The sequence below is a fragment of the Hermetia illucens genome, chromosome 1 (assembly GCF_905115235.1).
Source record: "Hermetia illucens chromosome 1, iHerIll2.2.curated.20191125, whole genome shotgun sequence".
Lineage (NCBI taxonomy): Eukaryota > Metazoa > Arthropoda > Insecta > Diptera > Stratiomyidae > Hermetia > Hermetia illucens.
Genome location: NC_051849.1, coordinates 162,910,468 through 162,934,877, shown reverse-complemented (window position 1 = coordinate 162,934,877; position 24,410 = coordinate 162,910,468). Strand labels below are relative to the sequence as shown.

The 24,410-nt window shown below is 44.1% G+C and overlaps 1 protein-coding gene across 1 annotated transcript in view; it reads right to left on the bottom strand.

Annotated features, from left to right (window-relative positions):
- LOC119660763 (ATP-binding cassette sub-family G member 1) overlaps positions 1–22,695 on the bottom strand; it is a 221,887-nt gene extending 199,192 nt beyond the window's left edge. The window contains exon 1 of the mRNA XM_038069546.1: positions 22,517–22,695. The gene's annotated coding sequence lies outside the window, so the exon portion shown is untranslated. The remainder of the gene's footprint in view (positions 1–22,516) is intronic.
- Positions 22,696–24,410: the final 1,715 nt, after the last annotated feature.

Genomic DNA, 24,410 nt, shown 5'->3' with positions numbered 1-24,410 from the left:
GGCAGAAACAATGCTTCCTAGATATTTAAACTGATCAATGTCCTCGATACTCTATCTGTTAATGCAAATACAAAGAAAATGATAACCAGTCAAGCTGGGAACCATGGTTCATCTTCAGTCCGATTCTGCTTGCCCCTTCTTCAAACCCAGAGCCACTCGACCACGATCCATGGCTCGATGAAGAACAGAAGTGGCAAAGGCCCTGATTTTTTCTTCTCTATAGTAAATGAACGGGCTTTCGATTACCATCCGTATCTGCGTTCATTACAGTATTCTCCTTCACAATGCTTACAAGATACAAGTATGTAGATTATGCACAATTTGATGTTAGATACAAACGATTGCAGTTAGAAGGCTTGCCTGAAAACTTTTCTCCGCAACCCACTAAATGGGACATCAAAAAATAAATGATGAAATTGAGTAGCATTCATGGATGTCGGTAACTCCACCGTTTTATTTATATAGCATGCTGACGCAAAGCCCAGATAAAGAAGAATTGTTTGAGGCAATGTACTTTGTACTATCCTCAGTAAAACAAAAATAAAATGCGGAGATCAGGGAAAGAGATAAATAAAATATAGTTGGAGTTACTCCACTATGCTAAATCCTACCTGATCTCCCGTAGTGACAGGTTCTGCGATAGGTCATGCCTTTAAGAATAGAATGATTGTGTTGAGAGATCCTAAGCCTCGGAAAAATGCTAAAGTGTTCACTTTAGTCGACGCGACAGAACGGGCCCCGGTCGTATCGACAAATGGGCAAGGTTTCTTCACGCACCGACGTCTCAGGACGAAATTAATTAGTCCGAGCAAAACAAGTGCGTATCTGAATGCTAAATATTGGGGTGACTTACTGGAAAGACCAAAGAACTCGTAATAGTCCTTGGCAAAAAGCGCATTGATACCAGTGCTCTACAAGAAACCCGATGGTCTCGTATCAAAAGCTGCGAGATAAACGAGAACGCGGTAAAAATGGCTATAAAGTTTTCTATTTTAGTAGGTGTTAGCATTGCCATTTTAGAATTTTTCCGTGAGGCCTTTAAAGATGTCGAACAATTTGATAAACGGCTGATGATACTCACCATTCTATCAGCTGATCGCACTATTCACTTCTTCACGGCGGACGGCACAGCACCATAGATAGGTCGACTTGATGCCGAGAAAGATGCCTTCTGACAACTTCGAACGCACTGGCCCGAATCAAGCAGGGTCTGTCAAGAACTGTGGAACTATTTACGGAATGCGCGCTGCGCGGTTACTCATGGAGAAACACCGGGAGAAGCACCACCCACTTTACGTCACATTTCAAGATCTACAGAAGGAGTTTGAGCGTGTGCCAAAGAAATTCATCTGGTATGCTCTGTGACAACATGGCGTGTACTAGGTTAAATTACTCTACCTCGATCCCAAAAGTAAAGTTCGAAGCGTGGCGGGTATACCAAAACCACTTCGTGTATCTGTCGGAGTTCAGCAAGGAAGCGCCCTCTCACCACTCCTCTCTGTTCTTGTTATGGACACTGTCACAGGGAACATCCAACGTGCAGTGCCCGATGCGCTACTTTGAATGATCGCCTCATGCAACACGGTCTCAGAAAGAATCTGAATAAAACTGAATTTCTGTCGAACGATCCCCATGAAACAGTCACTATTACCGTCAGTAACCTTGATCACATCCGAAATGAAGATATTCGCGATCGATATGGGGTTCCACCGATCGTGGAAAAATTGTGAGAGGCATCCCATGTAGTATGATCACGTAATTCGTGCTAACGAAAATTAAAATTAGTCTGAACATCGAAGTCGATGGTAAACGTGCGAAAGGTACGCCGAAACAATTGTGGCTTGATAAGATATAAAGATATAAAAGCCTGGCGACTGCATCCAAATCAGGCCACCAACGACCCGACACCCGTTTGTGAAAGGGACGAGAGTTAAAGAGAAAGAAGAAGATTACAGAAATCGTTTACCAATGGCCACATTTATAGCATATCATAGAAATGTGAGTGCCACGGAGATGAGAAAAATCGGCCGCCATAACCATCGAGATAGAAAATGGGACAAACCTAATACACGGTAAGGGATTCAAATGCAAAGATTTAAAAAAGACACTGTGTTTCGCACATGCTGACAAAGTTTAACTTCAAAACTGGAAAATACTGGCAATTCCTCGTTGCGCCTTCCCTTGATATCACCTTTAATCTTTATTAGATTTCTTTTGAAAACCTTAGATAGAAGATATCTCAAAAGAAAAAACTCAAGAGTCACCCATACTTGCGGATATACAAACTACGCAAAATTGCCATTTCTGCTAGATGATAAGGTCAAGAAAAGCCGGCGTCCATAAATCATAGAATTTTGAACATCATGATTAGTCATGCATTAATGCAGCCAAAAATATATACTGTTATTTATAATCATACTATTCAAGTGCAGATAACGAAACTTTCTTAAAATGCCAGGTAGTCGTTCAAAATTAACCGCGTTCCCAAGGTCAACTTTATCGCTCAGTCATTACTTCATTGTTTATACACAAACTGCGAGCCCCCTTTTCGCTTTTTCTACCCAGGTGAAAGAATTTTTAGGAAATGCACTGTCAAAAGCTTAGGACTTCAGAATTAGTGACTTGCACTAACTGAATCGCGTATAGATAGTAGCAGAGGTCACTGTTCAAAATTCAGGGGCTCGAAGGGTTGTTTCATTTCTACCTGTTCTAGGAGAGGCAATAAATGTTGAGTCTGAATCGGAATACATAGGGAGCTGAATCAAGCTGGAAAGTCTATCTGTAGCTAAGGACTAAGGTGCAAGGTACAAGCCTCCAGAAGTGAAAAGATCCAAATATATGGAATACTCGGACTGCTCAACACACTGCATCAAACAATGCAAAATCGAGCCTTTTGTTGGCAACATTCAGAATCCTGAAACAAAGCCTTCTAGGAGACGATTTCGAGTACAATATCTGCTTCTCAACTATATTGAGCCACTAATAAAGGACGAAAATTAGAAAGTGAAGGTGCCGGATTGGATTGAAAATTAGCTGTTTAGTTTCGACTTTGGTATTTTCGGCAAAACAAGGTAAATTTTTTAACCGCGAGATGATGGGACACTTGGCTCAGGATTGCCGAAAGACTTAAAAACAAGTCGGAATACCGGAAGCTCGCGCTTCGGGTATAAAGGTTTTGTGTTCATCTTATGTGAGAAAATTCATCGCACATTTTTCTGTCCGTATATAGCTACAAATCCAACATAATCCTTCATATTTTTCCAGACAACGAGACATACGTACATATTACGTCCATAGATATCACGCTCACCCTAAACAAACAAACTGCCTATTACCGAATACTGTACACATATATGCACGTATATAAATTGATCGTACCCATATTTCCGCTTTACTTCTTATATCTATTTGCATTAGGCACTACCCGCAAAGTTCATTAGTACGCATCTATTATATACCTACATACACACATGTCTGGCTGACAAATAACTAAAAAACTAAAACAAAATAATTCTCTGCGACCCAATTCATAAGAACTCATTTCGTTGTGGTATTGACGAATTGATATGTGATGATGACGTCATCCAGGTTGTAGAGTGCACGAAATTCACAAAAAATTGTAAAGTTTAACCCCCTATAACTTTGTTAATAATAGTTGGATTTTCTTCAAACTTGACCAAACTGTCTATTATGTTCTTCATTACATGCATGCCGAATTTTGTACTTCTGGGATGAACATAAGGGGGGGGGGGGGGTGCCGGGTAAATTTCTAAAATATGGAAATATACTATTATTAACTTTATTTGTCCAGATATCGGAACCGGATATATTTTGAGGCCTAGATTTTGTAGAGATGCACCACTGTGATTTTTTTCAGATTTTTCGGTTGGATAGGTTCTGAGAACGAGACCTGTTACACTTTTTGTGGGTCATATTTTGAACCCTCACTCCCAAATGTTTCATCTAATATCAAATATTGAACCAGATTCGAAAGGTACTAATTGAGAACTTTCATTTGATACCCTACATGGCTACATTCTGTAAAAAAAAAATTTGTACCCTCCATTCACATGTATGGGGAGCCCCCCCTTAAACTTAACACAAGGTGGCGCCACTTACTGCATGTAAAGGGATCACCAGATTACATACCCTCACCAATTTTCGTGACAATCGGTCTAGTCGTTTCCGAATAAATCGGGTGTGACAGACAGACAGACAGACAGACAGACAGACAGACAGACAGACAGACAGACAGACGGACAGACGGACAGACAGACACCGTCTCGATTCTAATAAGGTTTTGTTTCACACAAAACCTTAAAAACGAGGTTACAAACGTTATAGGGAGGAGGACCTATCAACATAGTGGGAGATACATAATAAATAACCTGTGGCACAACATTCCAATTGGTTCTGAGCGTTGAAGCGTATTAAAAGACTTCACTCAAGATCGTAGCGGTACACTACAGTATACTGTAGGAAGTAATGTGATCAGCATTGGGCTCGTCCGAGTTTATTACCCTGATTTGACTGACATTCACAGTTAAGTCGACTGGTATCCGACATCCACTCATCATACCAAATCTGCCATCAGTGAGATTTTAAGCTCGACCTTCCGCTACGAAAGTCGAGCGCTCTAACCACTTGAGCTATCCGGACATGGAAGACAAATGCCAAGCTAAACCGTCGACAAGCTAGAAGGGATTAGTTCGAAGAATCTAAGCTGGCTCCAACAACGAACTGGCCTAGCTTCTCCCCTCCCTAATACGCATGGAACATCAACAAGAAAATGTCATAACTGATGGAATTAGGAGTGCATTATTTTGTGCGTCATCACCTCTGCAGATTATTCCTTGGCCTGTTTGTTATTATTGCAGCATTTCAGTGTTTCAATTATCGGTGGTCTCAATACGAGAAGCACTCTGTGGTATTGTGTGTTCATGGGTTGGAGAACAGTTGGACTCTTTGGCCCATATCCCGGATGCTTTGTCCCCTGGTTTTCTTGGCAGGGCAAATGTTGTTGGTTGAGGATATTAGGTATACCACAACCACAACAGAAGCGGCGTCACCTCGTCAGTCAATCCTGTCACTGGTACCCCAGTTCCATCAGCCACCGGAATGGTGAGTGCACATGAGTTAATGCATGTCCCAATAAAAGTCGACGAACGATCCATTCTCACGTTGTTTGGTCTCATTTCGGAACCGCTCATGAAGATCAATATCTGGTATCTGGTCGCGGATTTGATCCTGGTGAGTGTTCTGTAGATCAGATGATCCAGATCCAGTTCACCATATCACCAATAAAGAGCATGTACGCATGCCCCTACAGAAAAGAAAAATTCTCTTCAAGAGTAGGTCATGTTAACGTTTCGACCCTAAACTTATCAATTTGCAGCGACACTTCAGGGCCATTATATTTTATCCCCCATGAACTCATAAGGTAAGTTACTCGGTCGGATGATAGTGTGCCACTAGAACAAGCTGAAACGACTAAAATTCTGACACAATGATATAGGGGTTGGTGGTGGATTTTCCACAGGCTCATTTTTGAGAGTGGACGAACGATGTTCTTTATCCAGTACATCCTTGACGAATATGTTTAACCTGGACAGCCGAGGGGATTCGAATGTCACATCATAAGGTTTTCTGCTAGAAGTTCAGTCTACGACGCGGACCGTAGCTAGCGGAGCACACTTCGAATCGTCATAAGTTACCATCGACACGAGCACTTTTGGACCCGCCTCCGGGTGTTGGACAAAAACCTATTTCAATGACCGCATTTTGGTACATACTATTCCAGCCACGTTGTTTTTCTCAATCATAATCCTGGCGTATATATAAGGCCGGGGGAAAGGATAATCTCCCCTCCCAAAGAATTTCAAGGATGGCAATGAGGTGACTCAGAGGAGTACTCTCTTGTCCAAATTGAGTGGACACTTCCGAATTACATTAATTAAGGCGAAATCCGGTTAGCAAGAATTTTTGACAATGAATACGTTATAAGAAAAGAAGAAAAACGAAGAAAGAAAGATATGAGAAGGATAGACGAGTAAATAACGTGGGACGAACCATTAATGTTCGTCTTTTTGTCGCTTCACGTGCGAAACCGTTCATGTGTAATGTAGCAAAATTAGAGAAAAAGAAAAGTGGGTAGGGCTATAAAGAAGTTTCCAGAAACGTCAAGCTGATTGTCCACCAGGACGAGGAAGAACGTTTTAATGAACTCTGCTCAGAGCGGATATAAACTCGTCGAAGGGTGCCTATCGAATTGCAATGAGATGACTGAGTGGCTGTTGATTATTGCAGATCACGTTCCCTCGTGATGCAATGATGCAGGAGTTAATTCTCCAGTGAGAAGAAGCCTCTAAATGTGACGGTAAATTCCGCACTCCTCAGAGACGAGCTACTGGAAATCTGCAGTAGAATAGCAGACAGCAGAGCTTCGGACCTTGACGCTATATTGAATAACGCTCTCAAACTGTGAAGAACTCTAGACTGATCGATGTTCGAGATGGGATTTCCCCCATCATTGGCACTATTGGCTAAGCCTGCTAAACCTCCATGTGTCATTCAACTGTTGATTCACTATAGAAAAATGTAGCAGCACGTTATCTACAATAGGTTGCTGCCAGTTTTTAAGAACCGGCGAGGTCTTTTAGTTCGACAGTATCAGGCAGTTCTGTAATACTAGGTCAACCGCTGACGTTATAAAATTATTTGGCTTAACCAAAAATTCAAAGATTGTTTGTTTGACCCTATGCGTGAAAGCTGCATTCAGCTCAATTGGAGCCTTAGACAGAAGTTCCCAGCGATAGCTGTTTACAAAAAAAGAAAGCACTGGTATGACACCCACCACCAACCCAAGGAGCACACTTTCTTCACAAGGTTCCGTATTAGACCCACTACTATAGGACACGACGTTCAATAATGCCCTTAATCTTCCGATTTCGGAGGAAAAAGCGGCAGTAAATTATGTCGACGATATGAGATTCGTGGTGGCAAAGGATTATTAAGACAATCAATTATACCAACGGCAGGCAATCAGTACTGTTAACGCTTAGTTAGAAAGTACTGCAGTGACACTTATTTTTGTTTTTTTTCAAGGCTAGGTGAATGCATTTGCGCACACAGTGTTGGACTCTCGATTCGGTAGGTCGTCGGACTACCAACTAAACACCTCCCCATCGTCAGAAAGCTAGCCTGGAACCGTTTGTCACATTACTTCGGGCTAGTCCCCGAACTCTCCCGCCTTGCGGAGCCTTCAAATCAGGGAATTCCTTTCACCAACGGGAGAGGAGAGGAAGAAGGGAACTGTCAGTTCAAGGAACCCCCTGCCATCCGGCTCCTCCACCGGTCGAGTTCTATCTTCTTAGCAACACGGTTCCACCTCTAAGCAGTCCCTAGCATCTCTTCGACAATTTTGTCTGGCGAGAGATCCCCTGTGTTTAAATAGAGCTGCTGAAGAACACCATCCCACCTTCCACAAGAAAAAAAAGTGTGGTAGGCGTCGTCCACAACTCCATTGCAAAACACACAATTCGGAGATCGCGCCTTTCCAATTTTATGCAAGTAAGATTGAAAACATCCATGCCACTTAAAAATTGGGTAAGGAAATAGTCAATCTCACCATAGTTCCGATTCAGCCACGCACCTAAGTTGCCGATGAGCTGCGCAGTCCATCTGCCTCTAGTTTCATTTTGCCACGAGAGCTGCCACTCGTCTAGAGTGCGTTGCCGTTCTTCGCGAGCAACCACCTCCCTTGGCTCATCTCCCTTGCGCTTGGTTTGACGCTCCTTAGGAAGAAGGGCAACGGGGATCACTCCCGCAATCACCATCACGGCCGGTTCAGAGACAGTGCGGTACGCGGATGCCACCCGGAAAGCTCCCCGTATCTGTACTTGCGCGAGGCGTTTACGATATACCTCCTTGTTAAGAGCGCCAGCCCATACCTCTGCGCCGTAGAGCAGGACAGACTGCATTGAACTCATCAGGAGACGTCGCCTGCTAGACGTAGGACCCCCAATGTTTGGCATTAGCCTACTTAACGCCGAAACTCCAACTGCAGCCTTGTTCGCTGCTGCTTTGATTTGCTCAGAAAAGCTCATCTTTGAGTCAACCCGAGGTACTTTACCGCTGATTTAAACTCGATTATCGACTCGCCGAACGATATGGGACGCAGGGTCGGAATTCTCTTTTTACTCAGGATGACTACTTCCGGATAACTGAGTGGTTAGAGCGCTAGGCTGTCGTACGGAAGGTCGCGGTTCAAATCTCACTGGTGGCAGTGGAATTTGTATCGTGATTTGACGTCGGACACCAGTCGACTCAGCTGTGAATGAGTACCTGAGTCAAATCAGGGTAATAATCTCGGGCGAACGCAATGCTGACCACACTGCCTCCTAGTGTACCGTTATGGTCTTGAATGAAGTGCTCTAACACACTTCAAGGCCCTGATCCAACATGGATTGTTGCGCCAACGATTATTATTATTATTTTCCGAGTTATCACAATCTCGGCAGATGCCGGATTTTACCTAATACTAGCACTAAGTGCCAAGCATTTAGGCTCGGACGATCCTACCTACTTAAAAACTAAAGGGGCACTGGTGGTGGTGGCCGGTGGTAGGTCAGTGGGAGAATCCGTCGAGTACCCCCCGCAACATCGAGCGCGTATGCAGAATGGTGTACTTCTGCATGGTTTGAACCAGACTGTGCGAAAGTCCCAGGACATCAAGGGAAGCCGTGAGGGATTTAGGTACAATACCTGTAGCTGACAATATTATGGGAACTACAACCACCCGCTCGAGACGCCAAATTTCTTTGATTTCACGAGCCAATGGCTCATAGTTCACCTTCTTCTCCACGTATTTCCGTTCAATGTTGCTATTATGGGGGATAGCAACATCAATAATATACGCGGAGCGACCCGACTTGTCAACTAGCAGTACGTCAGGCTTGTTGTGTGCGGTATGGCGATCAGTCAGAACTTGCCGGTCCCAATACATGCTGTAAGCAGAACTATCAAGTACTGCTTGCGGCTCATATCGGTAAACCGGACATGTTCCCATGATCAGCCCATGCTTATATGCAAGGTTTTGATGGATAACCTTACATACAGCATTATGCCTGGTGATGTATTGCACCGGTGCCATAACAGTACAGCCAGAAATGAGATGGTCCAACGTCTCTAACGCCGAACCACACATTCTGCACTGATCGTTCTCCACCCGTTCTTTCATGATGAGCTATTTATAAGCTCGGGTGGCGACCACGCCATCCTGAATGGCACATATGAACCCCTCCGTCTCAGCAAAGAGCTCCCCAGCACACAGCCACCTGTTCGACAGATGCAAATCGACAAACGGCTGCCAAAGACAGTTCACGTGTTTACCGTGCATTGCCTTCGACTTCCATTCCTCGATCCGCTCCTGGTCCGACTTCATCCCACTCAGAGGATTGAAAGATCGATCCTTCAAGTTAAGTGGAGTCAGTGCACAGTCTGCCTTACAGACAGCCGCATGCAAGGGGCTCGCCTGCTCTTTACTGTAAAAATAAGCGCGCAGCGAGTCGACTTGGCGATGATGTTGTGCCGCCACGTCAACCACGCCCCTACCTCCGATGTCACGAGGCAGGTTCATCCGCTCCACGGCAGACTTTGGGTGATGCATTCGGAATTTGGACATAGTTGTCCGTATCCGCCGCTGGACGTTTTCCAGATCGGTCTTCGTCCACGGCAATATTCCGAATGCATAAGCCAGTGAAGGGATAGCGAATACATTCAACGCGCTTACTTTATTCTTCTCCGAGAGATGCGATTTCAGCACCAGCTTTACACGTCGCAGGAATTCGGACAGCAGAGCTTCCTTCAGATCACCAACTCGAGCATGGGTTTCTTGCAGAATTCCTAGGTACTTGTAGAAGTCTGTCTCGGTCATAGCTTCGATGTGGAGGTCACCAATGCTATGTCCGGCATGCGGCTCGTGATGACCTTTGCGAATGGCTTGGATTCGACATTTGTCTAATCCAAACTCCATCCGAATATCACGGCTGAACATGTCTATTATTCGCAACAGACTTCTAAGATGGTTGTCAGTACCAGCATACAGCTTGATGTCATCTAGGTACATCAAGTGTGTCAGTTCGCACTTAGCACGTAGGCCATATTTTATTGCAAAACCATGCCCTCTAGCATCATTCAGTAGCCATGAAAGGGGGTTCAGTGCCATACAAAACCAAAGAGGACTCAATGAATCCCCCTGGAAGATGCCCCTCCGAATACGGATGGGCTCTGAGGATGCCACCCTTCCATGACTGTCGCCAAAAACTTTATTAGTTTCGGATCAATGCGATACAGATGTAGGATGTCGATTAGCCAGGTATGCGGAACGCTATCAAAAGCCTTGGCATAATCGATATAGCAACTGAAGAGGTTTCTTTGGCCTCTAGTTGCTTGTCCTACAGCTACCGAGTCGATAATGAGTTGCTCTTTGCAACCCCTTGACCCAACTCGGCAGCCCTTCTGCTCCTCGGACAGAATGTTGTTGGTCTCGAGGTGCGCATTGATCCTTCCACTAATAATGGACGTGATGAATTTGTATTATTATTATTATGACTACTTCGGTTTTTTTCCAGTGCAAGGTTGAAACCATGAGTAGTCATCCATCCGCTTACCCGTCAGATCATTAAGCCGAGTCTGCTTTGCGCCTGTTCGACAGTGCGTTCAGCAACAAGCGCTGCGACATCATCTGCATAGCCGACCATGCGCGACTCCTCTGGCATGTTGAGTTTAAGTAGACTGTCATAGGTAGCGTTCCAGAGGTCCGGCAATAGGATGGATCCCTGTGCTACTCCCGACGTGACCTCCATCCATTTTTGACCCTCTAGTGTTTCATAGAGCAGGGAGCGGTTCCTCAGATAGTCCCTCATTATCCGTAAGAGATAGTTCGGTACGTTGATAGTATTCTCTAGTGTGCCTAGAATGTCTTTCCATCTTACGGAATTAAAGGCGTTTCTGAAGTCATTGTCGATCTCCCTGCCCTAAAACCAAACTGCCGGGGAGATAAGGCATTGTTGAAATACTGTACTGTCTGACACTTATGGGGAAAAATGCAATTCACATGAGTAAGCAACATGACGCCGAGCGCAGACTAAAAGCGTAGCGTAAACGGACGGTTTTTCAAAACCCAATGTTTCATTGATATTGCATATATTGCAACCATAGCATAGCGTAGAGTAGTATATCATATATGAGCGTAATTTGAACCATCGGCTGGTTAAATTTTTATACTCATACAGCGATCAGATTCCCTCAATTACTTATAGGCAATTTGGGGAAATTACTTTTTTAAGGTTTTGTGTAAACACAAACCATACAAGCAAAAGGGGGGTGTAAATTTTTTTTTCATCAAATATAGTCATGTGGAGTATCAAATTAAAGGTCTCGGTTAGTACTTTTCGAAGCCGGTCTTAGTTTTGACATTTGTTAGAAAGGTGGGGAGTGCGGGGAGTTGTGAAAGTGATTATTTCTTTAAGGAGACTATTCTCAGAAACTACCCAACTCAAAACCTTAAAAAAAAACAGGAGGCTGCCACTATATGGTGCCTGGGCTCCGGAATACCTTCCATACTGATATCTGTACAAATAAAGTCAATAATAGCATATTACTATAATTTTTAGTAATTGGCCACAAAACCCCCTTAGGTTCATGCTAGCCCCACGAAATTTCGCAGCAATATAGGGTATAACATAGAGCATGATCTCACCAAGTCTGATGCACTATTAATAACAAAGTTATAATACGTCCAAATTGTCGCTTCTTCGCAAATTCAAGACTGTGAATGTCAATATCATCCAAAAGTGGATATTCTCGCATAAAATATGCATATATTACGTGCTACGTACTAAGAAATTCACAAAACCTTTCGTACCTGAAGCGTCCAGCTTCCGGTTTCCCGACTTGTTGTAATAATAATAATAGAGAAAATGACTGTTCTGAAGTAATTGCAAATGTATAGAATGGAGTTTTGGCCATATTCGTTTGTATATTTCTTACAAATGTTTCTTATAGTACTTATAGCACTTTTTCCTGGTTTTTCTGTTTCTGCTGTATAAAATCATCGGTTGCATTAAAATTCAAGTGTGACAAATGAATGTCATTTATTAGATATTTCCAAACAATTTTTTTGCTTGAGCCCCCCTTTGGACGGCGGTTACTCCCTCTCAAAAAGTTACGTCACCTCTAAAAGGAGTATTTTCATATCATTAGCAAGGTGTGCGGAGTAGAAGGAGGGGGGGGGGGGCGATCCCGGGTTTGATCCTCAGTTGTAGCGGTTGGCCCCCTGGTGGGCGCTTCATGGAGGTTGTGGATACGTTCAAGCGAACAGAGATCTCCGGCCTCGGCGTGGTGTTGCGTTTCAACACGGAAGCCGTACTCCTTAATTCGGTAGAGATTTAGGTAGGCCTTGCATCCACCAGTATGAATGCTAAGCCATGCACTTGATATAGACTGGCACCGTTGCTCTTGTCACAGCGGGGCTCTGATTGTAGTCACTAAAGCAATCCATGTCTTAAGAAGATCGTAGGATTAAGTCCCCAAAATAGGTAACCACGTAAAGCATAATGACATAACCCCCTCCTCCGGTGAGGATGGTGTGGAATTGGCAAATGAATTTACCATGATGAATTCAGAATTCCCTCTTTTGAAAAGGCATAACGCTGGATTTGCTCAACGAGATTGAATCGATAGGGTGTCCTGTTTTTATTGGTATACTATTCCTACCAGCCTTCGAAACTGAGATACAAAATTCAACCCTAATGCTGTCACATTAAAATAGTCCCATTTTGAGACGCCATCAGTTTCTGAAGGGAGAGATCGCAACAATTCTCCGAAAAGAGCTAGATAGAAAGAGCCTACGTCTTCTTATTCAAACTCCCTTCAAGAATACGGTTCAACATGATATTCAAACTTTACCAAAATTATAGTGAAGAAAACCGCTTTAAGGCACCACAACTTTTTAAGGGGGTGACCACTGCGAGTTTTTATCGAACTTAAAGAGAGATCATCCGCATCTCCGGGGATATGGTTGGAAATTCAACCTTTAGCGAATTCAATTTAGTAGTACAAAAAAATAATATCAAAATTACAAAAGCAATCATATAGTTCTAAATATAGTTACACGGGGCTGCTTATATTAAGATCATCTTTCCGTATGCAGCCCCAATTCAGGAGACGGCACTGCAAATTTTATGTAATGAACATAAAATGAGTGGGATCTGCAATAGAAAAGCCCTAAACGTGTGTTCTGTCTTCATGGCCGTCTTAGATGAAACAAACCCAGAGCACGTATTCTTCCATTGTGTAAAATCCATGGTGAAGGATGAATCTATAGAAAACTCTAGACGAAGTACTGGAGGGTTTCATACGGAAGATGCTAGAGTGCTAGATGAAAAATGCGAAGGAAACCAAAAAAGTGGGGGATACGAGCGGGCAAGATCTAGCTAAAGCGCTCTAACTACGCATCGTGATGTAATAAATTTACAGGGTTCCCTGGGGTAGAGGGAAAGTTTGGGATGGCTTTATAAGGTGAAAATGTCATATACTGGCTTTTCCAGAGGAGTATCTTTTGAAGATTTTCGCCTCTTTAGGGAGGGATTCTTCCTTCGCAGTAAATTTATCCAAAGGTACAATTTTCACCCATTATTCTCAATAATAATAATAGGCGCCTATTGTAGCCTAGCTTATTATAGTCTATATTACTGACAAATTTTACACTTCTACGAAGAACTTAAAGGGGGTCTCCATGCATTTTCCCTAAAATACAGTAACATCATATTATTAGCTTTATTTGAGCAATTATATGAGGTATTTTGGGTAGTCTCCGAGAATCGTGCTTACTTTCTAGCCCCCGCACACGCTCCGGAAGGCGGGAAAAAATCAAATCTAATACTTACCACTTACTAACTAACTAACTAACTGAACTACTACTAAACACTACGCCTCAGTCATAACCTTATATGATGCAAAGACATCATGTGTAGCGTGATAGATGACTTAACGGAGACATCGTAATGGAAAATTGATAGTTAATGATTGACTATTAGAGATAATACCATTTACTTAACCTACTTACATAGGTCCTTTTCATAACCTTCACCTGAATCATCCAAAATGTTTTAAATATTCCCAGAACAGTATTCATACATATTAACATCACTCTTTGTAACTATAAGCCTTGTTTGCAATTTCCTTCGTAATACAGTGGCAAATAGTAATCTGGCCAAGTTCGTAAGGTCGGACTTAGAGCGATTTGTTACTTGATAAAATGCCTTTCTTATAAAAACAACAAATCAATAGACTTCAACAATTTGATTAGAAAATCCAATAAAATTAATCAATTTCTGAATCAATAAATTATGCAATGCGAATTACATGATGTACACCACGCAAAACGTGGTTCTAGAATTTTGGAAAATTGATGCGCCAAGCAACAACTAGCTTGCGGCAATGACAGTGTACTTAATGATTGCCTTCTTTATTGAAAATTACCCATACCGATTTTCCAACAATAAAGTTAACTATTGTGCTTTGGAAGTAACTAAAACATTATACTAGAGTCCCCGCGAAACCCTAGCGAGTCCCTTTCAGGTTTACTGTCCAATAATAACTGGTTTGGAGTCAGAAGAAGAACAGTCCACTGTTTGGTGAGAACCCAGATCATTCTCTAGCGTGGAAGTAAGCACACCCTAATGTCAAGATACTCAAATAACATTCTGTGAAAACTGTCTTGAAAAGTTGCTGTTGGATTTTTAACCGACTTTTCCGAAGTTGCTGTACTGTATAATTAATTATTCGCTTAAACACAAACACCTACCTAAGTGTGCTTGGAATTGGCTCAATTTCGAGATTCGTGGAAGGCTGTAAATCAAATTCACTACAGGAATTGCATAATGAGCCCTAATAAACGCTAGCACCATAAGAAAAGAAGGATAAAACACCTGCAATCTACGCCTGCTAAATAGAAAATACACAGAGAGTAATAAAGAAATGGGCGATTATCCACTCGAAGTACAATTACCAATCAACTTACTGGGTCATATGTGTGAGTTAGCCCCAGAAACTGGAGCTGTCAAGTAGGCACGCAAAATTGTGTCATTCGACCTAATCCGGCGTGGGGCAATTTGCGAAAATAAAAGTGATAGCAAAATAATATTCACTACAAAACTGTACGATTCTGGGCCAAGTGCCTTTGGGACGACGCACTGGTCAGCCATCCTGGGAGAGTGGCATACCTAGCAATGCTTAAATCGTGACCCATTCACTGCCATTTCCACTGACAGTAGGCATCATGAAAAACACCATCCACAACAAGAAGAAATAGTATTGGTGAAAGGATGCAACCCTGAGGACTCCGCTTTGGAACTCAAAGTGATCTGAAATTTTACCTCGGTACAGCACGTGACATTTTCCGCCATTCCTCTGTTCACGCTGTTGAAAACTTTCTCAAAATCGATCAAGAGCAGATAAAGCGAAGATGTGAACTCAGCATACTGTCCCAAAAACATCTGTAAAGTGTGGATATGGTATATGCAGAAAGATCCACAGCCGAAACCAGCAAGTCCCCTGTCGATCAAGCTTCGAGATGTCCTTTAATCATTCCAGAATTATTTTAGCTTCAACCATCGCAACGACAAGACGCACCCAGATACGCCCCAATTTATCACACTTAAAACGGGTGTCCTTCTTTGGAATCTTAAAGATCATCCCCTCCCTCCACTTTCTGGGAAAAGTCTCGGATTCCTCGGAAGTAGCAAGTCCGCAGTAACTGCAGGTGCAGCGGTAAATAACTCTGCGGAGAGACTGTCAAACCAAACGGCTTTACTCCGTTTCAGTGCATTGATGACCGAAATGATTTCTCTTCTGCTTGGAGGAACAGACAATATCCACACGTTACGATGACTAGCCATTTCATCCACTAGAGGCGGAACTGTGATTATGGTTAAGAACCGTAACGAAGTGTTCCTTACACCTCTTCAGTTGCCCGTCATCGTGGATGAGGAGTCGATGATTAACGTCCGTTACAGAACAATCAACAAGACTACAAACAGGTTCTTTCATGATGTATTGCATCGTTGCATCTTCCGCTTATCTGAACAGGATAATAACAAATCCCCTTTTGTCACTGCGTACACTAGGTTGAACTTCTCGGGATTTCGCTCTGAATCTGAATTCGAGCGCGTCATGCCCGCAATCACTTGCAGCGGTCAATAAAGCCTTCAACCCCTTCTGTTCATCGATCCGATCCCATGATTCCGAAGTCAACCAGATTTTATGATGCGCCTTTGAAATGTGGCTGACGATCTGCGTAGCACCTGAAAATAGCGTTTTTGATTATTATATCTGACGACCAGCGATATCGCGCTCCCACTCTCGAGCAACAGCTGGAACATACAAGCGATCGATGTTGAACTTGAGGAACAGACAACGGACATTTTCGAGGCCCTTATTAACGCCTCTCTCGTGACACACAGACGGAAAGAAGGACTCGCAAAGTGCTGCGGCACCTGTAACGCAGATAGGAACCCAGACCATACCACACAGCGCTAAAATTGCGGAAAGACAGACATACTATAGGCGGACATGGAAAGTAAGACAAAATCCGCAGGAAGCAGAAACAACCGCGCTTCCCGACGGGAACACCACGAGTACGAAACGAATCGCTGACAGCCCATTGCAGAGCAAAGTTGGTAAAAAACGAAAGGAGGAAGGGACATCTGAAGGAGACTTCACTTAGGTACTCTCCAGGGCTCAAAGAAAGAAGGCGAACAGGAACATAAGACAACAACACGTCGCGCCATCATAAAAACCTCTGCCTCATATTAAGGGGGACACGAAGGACGGAGCACCAAAAGAAAAGGTCGGGAGACGAAGGAGGACTTGACCGCAAGCTTTGCTTATTAAGCCGACGGAAGGCAAGACTTTTGCGGAAGTCCTCAGTGAAATCCGTTACAAGATTAAACCCGAAGATAACGGAGCAGAAGTGTCTTCCATTCGTAAAACGAAGGGTGATGGAGTCTTAGTCGAACTAGACCCGAAGACTACAAATAAAGTCACGTTCTGTGAAGCAGCCTGGAACCCACGTGTTCTTTGGAAATCCGAGACCTTGACTGTCTCACAGAAAAGAACGAGGAAGAAGAGGCCATCAAACGCGAATGTCCGGAGGTAACCAATGTCCAGATTGGTATCACCTCTGCGAACTCCCGAGGCGAAAAACTCGTTGTGGTGGACGTTGCCGAGCAATCCGCGAGGAAGCTTCTAAACAGCGGGAAAATAAGAATTGGTTGGCTACTGTGTATGATACGAATCCAGGCCGCCCCAACCAAATGTTACAGATGTTTGGATTATGGGCACGCATCTGCAAACTGTCGGGGACCTGACAGAAGGGCAACATGCTATAAATCAGTTAGCTCAGGCATGCCATAAAGCGAACACCTGCAATGAAAAGGAAAGCTGCGTCCTATGCAGGGACCGGGGTGCGACTGATGAGACTGATGAGGGCGGTGTCCAGTTTTCAGAGCAGAACTGGAAAGAGCTAGGACACGGTCAACATGATTCGCATCCTGCAAATCAATATGCACCGGAGTGCAACCGCTCACGAGTTGCTAGTGCAGTTCGCTGTGGAGACCACAGCGGATTTAGTACTCATCAGTGAGCAGTACCAAAACAAGGGCACATGGCACCCCGACATACCGCTGCCATCTGGGTTCGGGACGGCACCCTCCTTAGGGTTCTTGCCCAAGGCCGAGGGGACGGCTTTGTCTGGATTCGGTGTTCAGGGATAACGTTTTTTAGTGTCTATCTTACGCCAAATGAGACGATGCCGGGCTTTCGTCAGAGGCTTGATGCTTTGGAGTACGCTATCTTAGGCGCAGATGGGTGGACCCTGGTCGGGGTGACTTCAATGCTAGAGCACTTGAATGGGGCATGCCTCAAACACTTTCCAGAGGGAAACGAATTCTAGAAATGACGGCGAGAATAGGAGGAAGCATGTACCATAATGATGGAGTACAAATCAGCCAACCGCAGCGCAATAAACAAGAGCAAAGCTCGCTGCTGGCAAGATAACCCGAAAAATTGGGGCTCTGCGAAAACCCTGTTCACTTAAGACCGAGGGGGGGGGGCACTCTTCTCTGCGCACCCCGTATGGGATGATGACGTCCGTCGGTGCGGAGAGCGCAGAAGACTGTCCACTTTTCTCTATAAAAGAGTTGGAACAGGCAGTCCTCTCTATGAAAAGCATGAAGGCACCATCGGGTCGATGGTGTTCCAGCATTGGTATACAAACTGGTATTCCAACACCGGCCAGACCTACTGCTCGGCACATTCAACGCTTGCCTGAAAGAGGGCATTTTCCCTGCTTGTTGGAAGATGGCGAGGCTTGTGCTGATCCATAAAGGGAAAGGCGACGCCGAATTACGGTCTTCATACCGCCCACTATGTATGCTTGACACTGCTGGGAAAGTGCTCGAAAAGCTCATCAGAAGTGGACTCGCTAAAGCGATACGCGCTGCTGGAAATTTATCTCCCCGGCAGTTTGGTTTTAGGGCAGGGACATCCACAATTGATGCTGTCGTGCAAGTCGTGGACGTCGTTCGACGAGCAGAGGCACATAGCCGCCGAACTCGACGGGTGGTGCTCCTCGTAATGCTTGACGTCAAAAACGCCTTCAATTCCTTAAATTGGAAAGATATTCTAGGCACACTAGACAATATTTTCAACGAATATTGAGGGACTATCTGAGGAACCGCTCCTTGCTCTATGAAACACTAGAGGGTCAAAAGAGGATGGCGGTCACGTCGGGGGTAGCACAGGGATCCATCCTAGGGACGGACTTCTGAAACGCTACCTATGACAGTATACTTAAACTCGGCATGCCAGAAGAGTCGCGCCTGGTCGGCTATGCAGATCATGTCGCAGCGCTTGTTGCTGGACGCACTGTCGAACAGGCGCAAAGCAGACAGTCAAAATCAGCGTTAAAGTACCTCGGGTTGACTCTTGACTCAAAGATGAGCTTTTTTGAGCAAATCAAAGCAGCAGCGAATAAGGCTGCAGTTGGAGTTTCGGCGTTAAGTAGACTAATGGCAAACATTGTGGGTCCTACGTCTAACAGGCGACGTCTCCTAATGAGTTCAATGCTGTCTGTCCTGCTCTACGGCGCAGAGGTATGGGCTGACGCTCTTAAAAAGGAGGTATATCGTAAACGCCTCGCGCAAGTACAGAGACGGGGAGCTTTGCGGGTAGCGTCTGCGTACCGCACTGTCTCTGAACCGGCCGTGATGGTGATTGCGGGAGTGATCCTCGTTGCCCTTTTTCCTAAGGAGCGTGAAACCATATACAAGCGTTGCCCTTTTTCCTAAGGAGCGTGAAACCATATACAAGCGTTGCCCTTTTTCCTAAGGAGCGTGAAACCATATACAAGCGTTGCCCTTTTTCCTAAGGAGCGTGAAACCATATACAAGCGCAAGGGAGATGAGCCAAGGGAGGTGATTGCTCGCGAAGAACGGCAACGCATTCTAGACGAGTTGCAGCTCTCGTGGCAAAATGAAACTAGAGGCAGATGGACTGCGCGGCTCATCGGCAACTTAGGTGCATGGCTGAATCGGAAGCATGGTGAGACTGACTATTTCCTTAATAATAATAATAATAATCGTTGGCGCAATAATCCATATTGGATCAGGACCTTGAAGTGTGTTAGAGCACTTCATTCAAGACCGTAACGGTACACTAGGAGGCAATGTGGTCAGCACTGCGCTCGCCCGAGATTATTACCCTGATTTGACTCAGGTACTCATTCACAGCTGAGTCGACTGGTATCCGACGTCAAATCACGATGCAAATTCCACTGCCACCAGTGAGATTTGAACCGCGACCTTCCGTATGACAGCCTAGTGCTCTAACCACTGAGCTATCCGGACTACTATTTCCTTACCCAATTTTTAAGTGGGCATGGATGTTTTCATTCTTACCTGCACAAGATTGGAAGGGCCCGTTCTCCGAATTGTGTGTTTTGCAATGGAGTTGTGGACGACGCCCAACACACTTTTTTTTCTTGTGGAAGGTGGGATAGGGTTCGCCAGCAGCTCTATTTAAACACAGGAGATCTCCCTCCAGACAACATTGTCGACGAGATGCTGAGGAGTGCTGACAGGTGGAGCCGTGTTGCCCATTACATTCGGGCCCTTCTCGTTACTAAGAAAATAGAGCTCGACCGGTGGAGGAGCCGGATAGCAATGGGTTCCTTGAACTGACAGTTCCCTTCCTTCTCTCCCCTCCCGTTGGTGAAAAGACTTCCCTGATTTGAAGGCTCCGCAAGGCGGAAGAGTTCGGGGACTAGCCCAAAGTAATGTGACAAACGGTTCCAGGCTAGCTCTCTGACAATGGGGAGGTGTTTAGTTGGTAGTCCGCCGACGTACCGAATCGGGAGTCCAACACTGTGTGTGTAAATGCATTCACCTACCCTACCCCAAAAAAAAAAATTAGCGCCTCTCGTTACGTATTTCCAGGAGGCAATTCCTAATGCTGATCGCAAAGTGGTCAATATGATTGCTTGTACGGTGTCCGTCAAACCCAACCTGACCAAACCCAACTGACTTTATGGCAGGATCTATGCTCGAAAAATGTGTTGGACGATTCGGTGGAAATTGCTGAATTCCACAAACATCCCACCATTATAGTTATGGTCGCCAAGACCATGTTTCAGATCCTTGTTCATTTTCGAGCAGGGTATCTACCTTGGCATTTGCCGACAGCTCCGCCGAGTTAGTATACGCATAGAATTTGAGACTCCTCAGCGATCCTGTGTTGAATACCAGGTCAGCCCTTCCCTCTACTAGGCTTTTGCGGGACACCGTGGCAAGATTAAAATCACCCGCGCCATTCCGTCATTCTTCGACGAGAACTAATATCCCCAGGTACCTGGATGTCTGCACACACGTCTTGGTTCACGTGGATGCTTTCCGGAAGTCCTTGCAACCACCATATGAGGGTCCATATGAAGTTCTGAATAGAGTGGAGCACTTCTTTAGACTTGACGTGGAGGACAGGCCCAAGAACGTCGCGCGGTGCACGGCGCGTGAGATTTGATCTACATTCCTAAAGTTGGCGGGCCAGGAGCCGGTTTACCGCTAAAACCCATTTTCAGCTGATGGTGGGGTAGTGTGGAGGCGCAAGCTGATTAACGAGGATTCGTTCGAGCCCCGTACCTAGAACAATATAATTCACCACGAAGTGAAACTCACCCACCTGAGTGGTTTGCCTACCTGTTGGTAGCAGGGTGGAAGTTGAGTTAGTTGCCAGTAAGAAAAAGTTGATGAGGTGTTTAACTACAATTAGAATAGTTAATCACATCACAACCGATAACAACTACGACAATGAAATCCGCCCACGGTTGTTGGCGGCAAACAGAGCCCACTTCAGCTAACAAAAATCGTTTGCTTCAAACGTCTCATCATAGGGTCAAAGCTCTTATTGTGACAATGATCTTGCCATTCCTCATATATTCTTCGGAGGCTTGGGTTCTTAGTTAGAAAAATTGCGAACTGCCGCGTTCGAGAGAAGAATCCTCCACAGAATTGTCAGCCCCTACATGTGGATGGACGATTCATTAGCCTATAAAACGACGAAATTTATCATCAATACCACGACCGCCTGGTCATGATTAAAATCCGGCTCAACAGGTTGGGATGGGCGGGTCACCTATTTTGTATAGGTGGGGATGATCCAGTCCGCAAACTCTATAAGGACAATATCTATGGCAGAAAGAGAAGATGTGGCGGACCTTCCCTCAGATGGAGCGATGGCGTAGGCCAGGACACCAGGCAGGGCTAGAACGGATACCGGTTATTGAGCCGTCGATGATGAACGGGGACAGTGCCTCCCGCATTTACCTCAACCTCACGGATCACTTTTTTTAAGATAAAGTTTAAAAGAATGCATGATAGCGCACTCCCTTTTCTGATACTAAATATGCCAAGAGGGAATCAAATTTGTTTCTCTAAGTCTTATGCAAATTTCTATTCCTAAGTCCTATTTCAGAAAATTGGGAATTGAGTGCGAAGTGCCATAAAATGGAAACCTGAAATGTGACGAACTCCGCTCTCAGAGACTATTCTACCAAAAAAAGTGATGGTGATGGCGGTATACGAGTACATATAGCAGCTCAAACGAATGCAGTGAATTATATCATTCAAAGCTAATTAAAAGCCACCGTACACAGTTCAGACTCATTTACAAAGTATTCATTGCACTTTCATAATATCATGACACACTATGGTGCAGAAAGTACGAAATTTTCACGCTTTCTGTGGTCATTTCCCTAATTAGGTAAGCGACTTTTTGCAAGTTGCAATAAAATCTGCCACCAATTGTTGCAAACTCTGTTATTTAATGGATATCATCAGGTGGGTGACACAACGAAACCAAATAGAAGAAAACACCTGTTGGAGCACTCAAATGTACTTACTTGTGGGGACTCCTATCATTCGCCCAAGATTTGGTTGTTGTAAACTATTAATCCGAACCACTCGCACAACATCACAGTTATTTACATAATTCAATAAAGATACTTTTGAAGGAAGACCTGATTATCTTTTTATTTGGTGGGTAGGTTTCGAAGGCTCAATGGATAAACTACGCTTCAGAAAGTGTTCTACTTCGTGAAGTTCACGTATCTTCATCATCTGCTTCAGGATATGAACGCGCATGTCCAATATAAACGCATAAATGTACGCCAATTAAAAATAAAGCTATTGATTCACTGAAGAGGGATATGCGTCAGAAGAAGGCAACTAATCTACATCTTCCATAATAAATTCGCACAACGGTCACCGGGCATGTAGCATCATAATAAAATAATTGCACTTTTCTTGCATATTTATTCATGTAAGCCCTCTCACTTCCAAGCGGGCCATCTATTGAGAAATGCTAACCAAAGCTTCCATCTTGAGCTTTTTAATTTTCACCAAAATATATTACGTTGACATATAGATGGCTGCATGGTATATGTCACTTTAACTAACGACATAGTTGAATAATAATAATAATCGTTAACGCAACAATCCATATTTGAATCAGGACCTTGAAATATGTTACAGCACTTCATTTAAGACCGTAAAGGTACACTACAGTACAATGTAGAAGAAAATATGGTCAGCATTGTACCCGCCCGAGATTTTTATCCTGATTTTACAAATTAAGAAATAATACCATATAATAATGAGTAGCTATCGGTTCAATAAATTTGTGAATTCAGCACCTGCTTGATATCTTTAAATGCCCGAAATAAGGTAAGTTTCCAGTTACGGAAACGATAAATGACGTGAAAGTACAGAATACCACGTGGAGACACCTTCCGTGCCTTTGTGCCGGATCTGTTGGAATCATTGTTTGAAACTCAGAGGTAATCGGACAAGATTTTGCCTTTCCATTCTCAATGGTTCATTCTCATCTCGTTTACTGCTTCCAAACAAAGAAAGTTGAAATTGTTTTTCTTTGTTGTTGTTTTTCAAATTGGACTGTACTCCATTACAAAGGCCCGTCTGATGATGCTTAATGCACTTCGCACAAATGATTGTGTAGAATCCTACGTTCATTTTTTAAAGTTTTATGTGAAACTAAACCTTATTAAAATCGGTTTACTGTCTGTCTATCTGTCCGTCTTTTTTTTTTTTTTTTTTTGAGAAGGTGGAAATCTTCCCAGACCAGTCTGGACACACCAGCGTGTGGGAGTTTTACCCACTAAAACCACCCCCGACTCCCTCCCTGCCCCACGGAATCACCATAAGGTATTACGCCCCGGGGTGGAATCAGATCTCTCTAGCTTAGTCACCTTTTTTCTACATATACGCGGCGCACGTGACCGTATCCCAATTCTCCGGATGTGCTACCAATTTCGAAACCAGATTTTTTGCTATTAGCACCTCTGCTAGAGTGTCTTATAAATTCCTACTTTCTTCAAGAAATCTCGGACAGTGGAGAATACATTCTCTGGGTCCTCTGGAACTCCATCGCAATTTGGACAGTTGGGCGAGGTCTCCAATTTAAACCTGTACAGGTATTATCGATCTCCTCCATACCCCGTGAGAAACTAGGAGAGATTATAATTAATCTCACCGTTTCGTCTCCCCAACCACTCCTTGATGGCAGGAATAGAGCTGTGAGTCCACCGACCCTTCTCAAGCGTTCCCACCGTTCTTGCCATCTATTTATGGATCTCTGCCTCTCAGCGTTCTTCATCTGCGATGAAGGAGAGATTGGCTTCGCGTTGTATATGTTAGCCATCACAGTCATGACAGTCCTGAAGGCACTCAGTTTGTTAGCGTTACCTGGCATCGGCAACGATTCCCTCCAAACTGGGG